The following is a 10,748-nucleotide window of genomic DNA, read 5'->3' on the forward strand; positions in this document are numbered from 1 at the left end:
CTCGAACTCCTGACCTCAAGTGATCCATCCACCTCAGCCTCCCAAAGTGCTGGGATTACAGACGTGAGCCACCTGCCTGGCCAGAAAGGCTATTATATTATATAGCTTTATGGTAGGCTTCTGTGGGCCTCTTAGATTTAACAAAGGTAAGAATTATTTGAAAAAACATTTCACTTTTATTAAAAATACTGCTGTTTGAAAAAGATGCTTCTCCAGTGGCATTCAGTATTGGTGGCCTGGCATGGTAGGTACTACCCAATGAAGAATGTACTATATATTTATAGGTCATACTTATACAGACATATATATATTTATATAAGATCTACCTATCTTAGGATGAAAACTTGGGGGAAAAAGCTGCTGCTCATATCTAAAATGTCCTCAAGTGAAACTGATGTCAGGAATTTCTTTTCCCTTGTGTAATCTTACAGGATAAAAATTTAGGTTATTGCAACTTTCCCACTAATATTGGATAGGCTAGCAGTGGATATTAGCCTATCCAATATCAGTGGGAAATACATTTTATTTTTATAAAAATTTTAAAAATTAATAAATACTATAAATGCTCCAAAGAAAGACTTCCTAAGGTTTAGAGGTCACAAACAAAGCTAGCCAACTAGTACCAAAAGTATCCCATGATATCATTTACTTTGGTTGATTTACAGAGCACATAGTCCAGTCCTCAGCTTTACAGGCTCAGAAATTTAATTTTATTAGTGCACTAAAGATGACACATCTTTCAGGAGTGTGCCCATATTTACTGGTGCATAGATCATAATGTTTATGTATTACTTCTGAGAGAAAAGTAAAACATATACAGAATATGACTTACTGGAATCAGCACACCTGGCATCTTCTCTCCGTATCTCCCCCTGGCTTCTGCCGTACTATACACTCATATTTTTTTCTCCTTCATCTTCTTCTACCCAGTCATAAAACACTGAATTTTTCAGAGCTTTTTTCCCCTAAACCTATTCATTTCATTCTGTACTTACTCTCAGGTAATTTCTACACCCTGGTTTCAGCTACTAAATGTCAATATTTGCAAATGTACATCTGCAGTTCAGATTGTTCCTTTTAACCACCTGCCTACTTGACATTTCTACTTGGATGTCCTATTGTGACCTCAAACTTAACATGTGTAAAACTGAACTCACCAACTTTCTCCTCCAATGTTTCCAATTTCAATAAATGGTACCACCATTTATTTACTCAGTGACTTATACTACAAAACCAGGGGTCATCCAAGACCCTTCCCTTGTTAACTACCAGCATTCAATTACTAAGCCCTGTTCATCTGCCTCATAAATTTTTTTTTACTTTTGATTATGAAAATTTCTGGCTGGGTGTGGCGGCTCATGCCTGTGATCCCAGCACTTTGGGAGGCCAAGGCGGGAGGATTGTAATCCCAGCACTTTGGGAGGCCAAGGCAGGAGGCCAAGGTGGGAGGAGTTCGAGACCAGCCTGACGTCAGGAGTTTGAGACCAGCCTGGCCAACGTGGCAAAACCACGTGGCAAAACCACTTTGTATTTTCAGTAGAGCTACTAATACAAAATACACCCGGCTAACACAAAAATTAATGATCTTAATTTTCTAAAATGCCCAGTCATTTTAGAAAATGAGTAGGCATTTTCAGTAGGCATTTTTTGTATTTTCAGTAGAGACTACTGAAAATGTAGAGACTACTGAAATGAAGAGACTACTGAAATGAAGAGACTACTGAAAATGCCTACTGAAAATGCCTACTCATTTTCTCTACTACTGAAAATGTAGAGACTACTGAAAATGCCTACTCATTACAAAATACAAAATGCCTACAAAATACACCCGGCTAAACAAAAATTAGCCGGGTGTGGTGGCACATGCCTGTGATCCCAGCTACTCGTGAGGCTGAGGCAGGAGAATCGCTTGAAACCGGGAAGTGGAGGCTGCTGTGAGCCCAGATTGTGCCACTGGACTCCAGACTGGGTGACAGAGTGAGACTCTGTCTCAAAAACAAAGAAAAGATAAGAGAAAATTTTCAAATATACAAAACGGCAAAGACAAAGTCAAGGCAGGATATATTCACTGTCTTGAGGTAATGGTTTAATGGATACATACCTATGTCAATGTTTATCAAATTGTACATTTTAAAATGTGCAGTTCTGTTTTGTTTTGTTTTTTTTGAGGTGAAGTCTCACTCTGTCACCCAGGCTGGAGTGCAATAGCATGATCTCAATTAACTGCAACTCCGCCTTCCAGGTTCAAGCAATTCTCCTGCCTCAGCCTCCTGAGTAGCTGGGATTACGGGCACCCGCCACCACACCTGGCTAATTTTTGTATTTTTGGTAGAGACAGGGTTTCACCATGTTGGCCTGGCTGGTCTTGAACTCCTGGCCTTAAATGATCTATCCACTTCAGCCTCCCAAAGTGCTAAGATTACAGGTGTGAGCCACCGCACCCAGCCAAAATGTGCAGTTTATTATATGTCAGTTGCACCTCAGTAAAGATGTTTTTTGAGGCTGGGCATGGTGGCCCACTCCTGTAATCCCACCACTTTGGGAGGCCAAGGCGGGTGGATCACGAGGTCAGGAGATCGAGACCATTCTGGCTAACACGGTGAAACCCTGTCTCTACTAAAAATTTTACAAAAAGAAAAAAAAGTTAGCCAGGCGTGGTGGCGGGCACCTGTAGTCCTAGCTACTCAGGAGGCTGGGGCAGGAGAATGGTGTAAACCTGGGAGGCAGAGCTTGCAGTGAGCCGAGACTGCACCACTCCAGCCTGGGAGACAGAGCGAGACTCCGTCTCAAAAAAAAAAAAAAAAAAAAAAAAAAAAAAGATGTTTTTTGAAAGAAGGAAAGAGAGCGGGCGGGCGGGCAGGCAGGCACCATCTAGAAAGCCCTGATGAAACAAATGACTTAAACATCAATGAATGCTAAAACAATTAGATAAAAGGGTAATAGGGAATATTATATCAGGCCATAACCACCTATAATCACTAGTCAACCTTAGCATCATTAAAATGAGACAACCAGACATTGTGTGCCTCCTGATGTGATGTGATGTAATGTGAAGTATAAAGCAATACCTGTATAGTATTCTTGTCAAAAAATTTTTAAAGATTGTAGCTGAATCAAATCAAGTCTTCAGATCCAGCTTCCAATCTACAGGCAAAACAAGAAAGAGAAAATCAAAGTAAAAGACACCAGGAGGAAGCAATTGACTAAATCCAGAACATGGAACATTCTGGACACTGGGAAGGACAATTGTTTTTAGGCCTTCCTTATTTTGAGGCATTTTTAATAGACAGAGCTATGAAATAATATGTTTTTAAAGAGAGGGAAAAACTCATGAGTTCCTACTGATATGTCCAATTCTAATTAAAAATTTAAAGATTTCAATTCTCTGATTTTATATGTGTGTTTCACTTCCTGTGTGTGAATTGTTGTCACCACCTTAGCTCAAGCCATCATGTCCTCCCTAGGATTCTCCGGTAGTCTCCTAACTGGTCTTCCTAAATCTACTCATGCCTTTCTCTACAGCAAAGAATGGATTTTTTTTTTTTTACACTGTGATTTTTGATTAGAATTTAATCTACAGTTTATACAAGAGATTTATAAGACATGAACTTTGGAAAACAGAACAAAATGCAATTGAGGTATAAGAGCACAGTATGTCATGTTTCAATATGTATAATTCAAAAATTGTAAATGATCAGATAGATGAGCCTTGCTTTTTACTAAACCCATGTAAAATATTTGTTTCTTGCATGGGAGGTAGAGAAAAACTATTCCTTAATGCAATCACCACAAATTTTTTATCATAACATTGTATATCACCAACAAATTTTTAAAGTATTAACTATTTTGATCATAATGAATGTTTGCAATAGTTGCAGAATGATATTTCACTTACTGCCTTCACAGACTATTAAGTTCAGAAATAACTTAAAAGCTACTGTATTGGCATAACATCATCAAGATAAACAAATATTTCTAAATAGATGGATAAAAACATATGTTTTATTGCCCACAGCCCATAGCTCCCAAAGGGTATCTTAAATTTAGCCAATCCTTTTAGCTCTTGCATTTTATATATGCTACGCTTCCTTTTTTTTACTTTTATTTTTATTTTTATTTTTTTATTGAGATGGAGTCTCGCTCTGTCCCCCAGGCTGGAGTGCAGTGGCACGATCTCCACTCACTGCAACCTCCGTTTCCCCGGTTCAAGTAATTCTCCTGCCTCAGCCTCCCGAGTAGCTGGGATTACAAGCGCCCACCACCACACGCAGCTAATTTTTAGTAGAGACGGGGTTTCACCACATTGGCCAGGCTGGTCTCAAACTCCTGACCTCAGGTGATCCACCCGCCTCAGCCTCCCAAAGTGCTGGGATTACGGACGCGAGTCACCACATCTGGCACTTCCTTTATATTTAAGGAGGGCATCTATAGCTGAGAAGTTCGCCAGATTTTTTTAATGTCACAAATTGAATGAAATGCAATGAATAGAACAGAATAAAAATAACTGTCTTCTTAACCCAGAAGCAATAGAAAATATCCAAGCACTTTTCTTCTAATAATGGAAATGCATACGTATCCCTTAATAAGGAAAAAAAAAAAAAAGTCTTAAGCTCTAAACATTTAAATTATTCAGTTCCATGGCTTATAATACAGCAGTTATGTTCCTTATTGATAGCATCATAAAAACTAATAAGTAGTTTCAAGCACAAATATATAGTAAAAGCACAATTTTATCTTAATTTTCTAAAATGCCCAGTCATATAAAATACAGAGATCAAGAACAGAGAAACAAAATTTTTAATTACCATTTTTTCATTCGAAAAAATCAAAACTTAATTCCAATAAATGAAGAGGAATGTTAGCTGATTAAAAAAACAAAAAACAAAAAACAAAACCAAAAAAACCTAGCTGGGAGCAGTGCCTCATGCCTGTAATCCCAGCACTTTGGGAGTCTGAGTGGACAGACTTGAGGTCAGGAGTTCGAGACCAGCTTGGCCAACATGGCAAAACCCCATCTCTACTAAAAATATAAATAGTTTCAGCTACCTGGGAGGCTGAGGCAGGAGAATCACGTGAACCCGGAAGGTGGAGGCTGCAGTAAGCCAAGATGGTGCCACTGCACTCTAGCCTGGGTAATACAGCGAGAAAAAAACGAAAAGACAAAGGGACATAATATTAACTTTGGGCTGTTTAGTTTGCAGGGATAGTTCCTGTCTCCTGAACCCTGAACCCTGGAGAAAAATGCAACAAATCTAAAAAGCAGTAGAATAACCCCAAAGGTGTGTTCACGAATGTTTAACAATCAGCTCCCAGGAAAAAAAGATCCTGATTTTCATAGTGTGGCCTAGATTTTCATGGCAGGATGGAATGAATGAATACTCCCACTATGGCCAGCGTAGAGCTACCAAAATGGGGCTAGGAAGAGGTGCTCACACTCAGCTCTCTGGGCTACACCATTCCAGCAAACACTGCCCAGGCCACAGGGTACGGCCCCTGCCTAATCCAAACCCAAACTTCTTTTGAACTCCTCCATGGTATTCAGTGGCCTTTTCTGAATTCCTTAAACTCTTCCAACTGTTTCTTTTCTCAGGATCTTTACCACATTCTGCCTCCTCTACTTAGAATACTGCCTACCTAGAATACTAACCTTGCCTAAGTCTTCCTCATCCTCTAGATCTCAGGTTTCTGATATACACACACACAAAGCGAGAAATCGGATCGCGATATAAAATGTTGGGGGTTTTGGGGGGTTTTTTGTTTTGTTTTGTTTTGTTTTTCAGACAGGGTCTCACTCTGTTGCCCAGGCTGGAGTGCAATGGTACATTTATGGCACACTGCAATCTTAATCTCTGGGTCTCAAGCGATCCTCCCACTTCAGCCTCTCAAGTAGCGGGATCACAGGTGCATGCCATCGTGCCCAGCTAAGTTTTTGTTTGTTTTTTTAGAAACACGGCCTCATTATGATACCCAGGCTGGTCTTGAATTCCTAGACTCAAGTGATCCTCCCACCTCAGCCTCCCAAAGTGTTGGGCTAACAGGTGTGAGCCACCAAGCCCCATCTAAAATGTATTTCTTAACCAGGTACAATGGCACACCTGTAGTCCCAGCTACTTGGGAGGCTGAGGCAGGAGAATTACTTGAGCCCAGGAGTTCCAGCCTGCACAACATGCAAGACCTCATCTCTATAAAAATAATTAAATAAAATAAAAGCATGTCTTATTATAGTTCATGGCCAAAAACAAGTTTTTAAAGATCACCGCCCTAGACACTGCCAAGATGTGCATTCTCCTCCAGACTTCCATTTTATAGATTTCAGACTGGCAACCCCCATCCACCTCTGTCATTACCACATTGTCCCACATGTGCTAATTTCTTCTAGACCTGGAAGCCGGTGAACCTGCTTTCCACATGACTGCATACCTCTGCTCTAAACCAAAAAATGATGACTTCATAGTTTCACTCACAGACGATTGTTTTTCCCCAGTTCTTCCATGTTACATGTAATACCTTCAAGCCTCATACCAGCAACACAAATTATATTTCATTTGTTTCCAATGTTGCTATTGTAATGTGATCTGCAGTAATCATTCAGTAATCATTCAGACTTCAAATATTTTAACATCCCTCTGAAAAAAGAATGTACTTAGGACATGAATCCATTAGTCAGAAAAAAAAAAAAAAGAAAAAGAAAAGAAAAATGAAAGAAATTTTTAAAAAGAATGTACCTCATATCTCAACCAAGTCATTGAAATACAATTGAAATGCCATTTTAAAACGTCATTAAAGTCATTCTAATCACCTTACAAACATTGTCTTTAAATAACAGGGTTTATTTATATCGTTGGTATTTATTTCCATTGACATCATTTTCAAGAAAGCACTATAAAATTCTCCAAGGCCATGTACTTTTCAGATAGCTATTTCTCTCTCTCTCTCTTTCTCCTATCTCTCCTTTTCTCTCCCTCTCGCTTTCTGTTTTTGAAAAAGCTTTTTAAAATTTCTTTAACAAATTTGTACCTGAATCAGAAAAACGGATCTGTTTTTGTTTCTTCTTTAACTTTGTTACTTTATGTCATGTAATTATTGAATACTGAATATCTTTTCTATATCTAATCATGCTTTATCTTCTCTTTAACAACTGTAGAACAATTAGATAATCTAAAATTAAATCTCTATCCCCTAAACTTTCAAAGTTCACAGCATATGTAATTTTCTGAATGCCATCTGTTAGTGCTTTATTAAGCAAGTTGTGAATGTTATGTAGCAAACATGTAGCAGAAATGTCACCAACATTTAAAATTGTGCTCTAAAATATGTATAGGCATTATAAACTAGTGATGACTTCTCTCTCATTACTGTCCTCACTTATTTGTAATACTGCAATCAGAGTCGTAATGTGTCTCTTTTACTTTCAGTTCCTGCCATTTATTTCTGGTATGATCATCTTGATTTACTATTATTAGCATGATTGGGTCATTATCATTACCTGTTACTAGCACATTTCCAGGAATGTACTATCCATTCTATAAAATGTTAACTTCTTTCTTTTGGCATTTTATATATATAGTATATTTACATATATATTCAAATGCTTATATATAAAGATATATTCTAAAGGCTCAGCCAGGCACAGTGGCTCACATCTGTAATCCCAGCACTTTGGGAGGCCGAGGCAGGCGGATCACCTGAGGTCAGGAGTTCAAGACCAACCTGGCCAACACAGTGAAACCCCATCTCTACTAAAAATACAAAAATTAGCTGGGCATGGTGGCACGCACCTATGGTCCTAGCTACTTGGGAGGCTGAGGCAGGAGAATTGCTTGAACCTGGATGCAGAGGTTGCAGTGAGTCAAAATCACACCACTGCAATCCAGCCTAGGAGACAGAGCGAGACTCCATCATAAAAAAAAAAAAAAAAAAGGCTTTTATTAATACCAGGAGCTACAACAAAGCTATGATGCTAGGGACCTCGAACAAATAATGAAAACATTTATCTAATTCTTATTACCTTTAGTGACTAAAAGAAAGATAAATGCTGTGTCCATTAGATCAAACTCTAGGAGAGCAAAGAACATGTCTGTGATATTGACTGCTGGTATCCTCAGAGCTTAGAACAACAAATACACACTACAAGACGGCCAAATCAATGAATCAGTGGGCAAGCAGGAACTGCAGCCATGTCTTTACTTGTGCAGCACTGATGCCCACAGCTATGAATTTGTGTTAATCATAGAATTAATTGCTGTGTCCATCCAGGTAACCAAAATTAATTATATGGCCAAATACACCAGAAAATGTTTGTCCATGTAGGATCTTTTTAAAATTTTTCTTTATTTATTTTGAGACGGAGTCTCACTCTGTTGCCCAGGCTGTAGTGCAGTGGCACGATCTCGGCTCACTGCAAGCTTCGCTTTCTGGGTCATGCCATTCTCCTGCCTCAGCCTCCCGAGTAGCTGGGACTACAGGCACCCAACACCACGCCCGGCTAATTTTTTTTTTTTTTTTTTTTTTTTTTTTTTTTTTTTTTTTTTGTAGAGACAGGGTTTCACTGTGTTAGCCAGAATGGTCTCGATCTCCTGACTTCATGATCCACCTGCCTCAGCTTCCCAAAGTGCTGGGATTACAGGCGTGAGCCACCAGGCCCTGCCGATTTTTATTTTTTTAAATAGAGACAGGGTCTCACTCCATCACCCAGGCTGGAGTGCAGTAGTGCGATCATGGCTCACTGCAGCCTTGAACTCCTGGGCTGAAGCAACTCTCCTGCCTTGGCCTCCCAAGTAGCTAGGACTACAGGCCCATGCCACCACACCCAGCTGATTTTTCATTTTTTGTAGAGATGGGTCTCTCACTGTGTTGCCCAGGCTGGTCTCAAATTCCTGGCTTCATGGGATCCTCCTGCCTTGGCCCCCCCAAAGAGCTGGGATTACAGGCATAAGCCACTCCACCCAGTCCATGTGGAATCTTTTTTACTTTTTTCATTTTATTTTTGATTTTTTTTTTTAATAGAAACAGGATCTCCCTATGTTGCCCAGGCTGCTCTTGAACTCCTGGGTTCAAGGGATCCTCCTGCCTTGGCCTCCTAAAATGCTGGGATTATAGGAGTGAGCCACCACACCTGGTCCCATGTGGGGTCTTTAGTCACAGATTCTTTATAGACCTGTTCTTTCGAAAAAGGTGTAATAAAATTTAGCATGTGAGTGTTCTAGCAAACAGTCATACAGATAGGTGAATTGAGCTTAAAAATTTTTTTGATTTTTTTGTTTTTTGTTTTTTGTTTTTTGTTTTTTGTTTTGAAATGGAATCTCACTCTGTTACCAGGCTGGAGTGCAGTGTTGTGATCTCAGCTCACTGCAACCTCTGACTCCCTGGTTCAAGTGATTCTCCTGCCTCAGCCTCCCAAGTAGCTAGGACTATAGGCACATGCCACCACGCCCAGCTAATTTTTGTATTTTTAGTAGAGACGGGGTTTCACCATGTTGCCCAGGCTAGTCTCAATCTCCTGACCTCGTGATCCGCCTACCTTGGCCTCCCAAAGTGCTGAGATGACAGGTGTGAGCCACAGCACCCGGCCAAAAAAATTGATTCTTATTTATTTCGGTTTTATACAATCGGGGGTAAATGGCCATAGGCAGAAATATACAGAATTATAGAATGTTGGTATGATTTTTTTTTGTCATCTAAATAATCTTAAATTTGTTGGGGGTTTTTTGTTGTTGTTGTTGTTGCTGTTGTTTTGTTTGTTTGTTTGTTTGTTTTTTGAGACAGAGTCTTGCTCTGTCACCCAGGCTGGAGTGCAGTGGCGCGATCTTGGCTTACTGCAACCTCTGCCTTCCGGGTTCAAGCGATTCTCCTGCCTCAGCCTCCCGAGTAGCTGGGATTACAGGCGCATACCACCAGACCTGGCCAATTTTTGTATTTTTAGTAGAGATGGGGTTTCACCATGTTGGCCAGGCTTGTCTCGAGCTCTTGACCTCAAGTGATCTGCCTGCGTTGGCCTCCCAAAGTGCTGAGATTACAGGCATCAGCCACCATGCCCGGCCCTAGATTTGCTTTTTAAATACCTCGATTGTATAATGTATTCAATATGTAGATATATAATTTCTTAAATTAATATTCTGAGGCTTAGTGTTCAGCCTCTCCCCCTATACCCCCACATCACTCTGCAGTCCATTTCTCTGCTTTATTTTCTTTAGAGCAATATCTGTAATTTTCTTCTTTCTTTTTTATTTGCTTATTGCCTATCCTATCTAAAAAGAATATAATACATTCCATGAAAGCCAACAGTCTTATCTCTGTCGCTGCTGTATCCCCAGCACACAGAACAATGGACTCCCCTGTCAAATTTTGTTCAATGGTAGGAAGAAAGAAAGAAAAGAAGGGAAGCAACATTTACTTTTCATTTTTTTCGTATTGAATTTTTGTTGGAAACAAATTTTAATAACTAATTAGATAATCCTTTCTCCTCCCACATTCCCCAGAAAAGCAAGGAAGGTCATTTTCTAGTTCCTTATTGCTAGATATTGAAACAGCTCTGTATCTTAACATATTTTTTTCTCTGATCTCAGAAAAAGACAAGTTTCTTCCTTCCAAGATTAGCCCCTCTGTGCTTGTTGCACTCTTTATATTGAGATGCACGGGCAGCGATGAGATGATCCCTGAAGAGTGTGGATTGAGAAAAGCAGGAGGGCCAAGACAAAATCCCAACAGATACCAACAGCTGAGGAAACACAGAAAGGACACAAGGGAAA

This window comes from Chlorocebus sabaeus, chromosome 3 (assembly GCF_047675955.1).
Source record: "Chlorocebus sabaeus isolate Y175 chromosome 3, mChlSab1.0.hap1, whole genome shotgun sequence".
Taxonomy (NCBI): domain Eukaryota; kingdom Metazoa; phylum Chordata; class Mammalia; order Primates; family Cercopithecidae; genus Chlorocebus; species Chlorocebus sabaeus.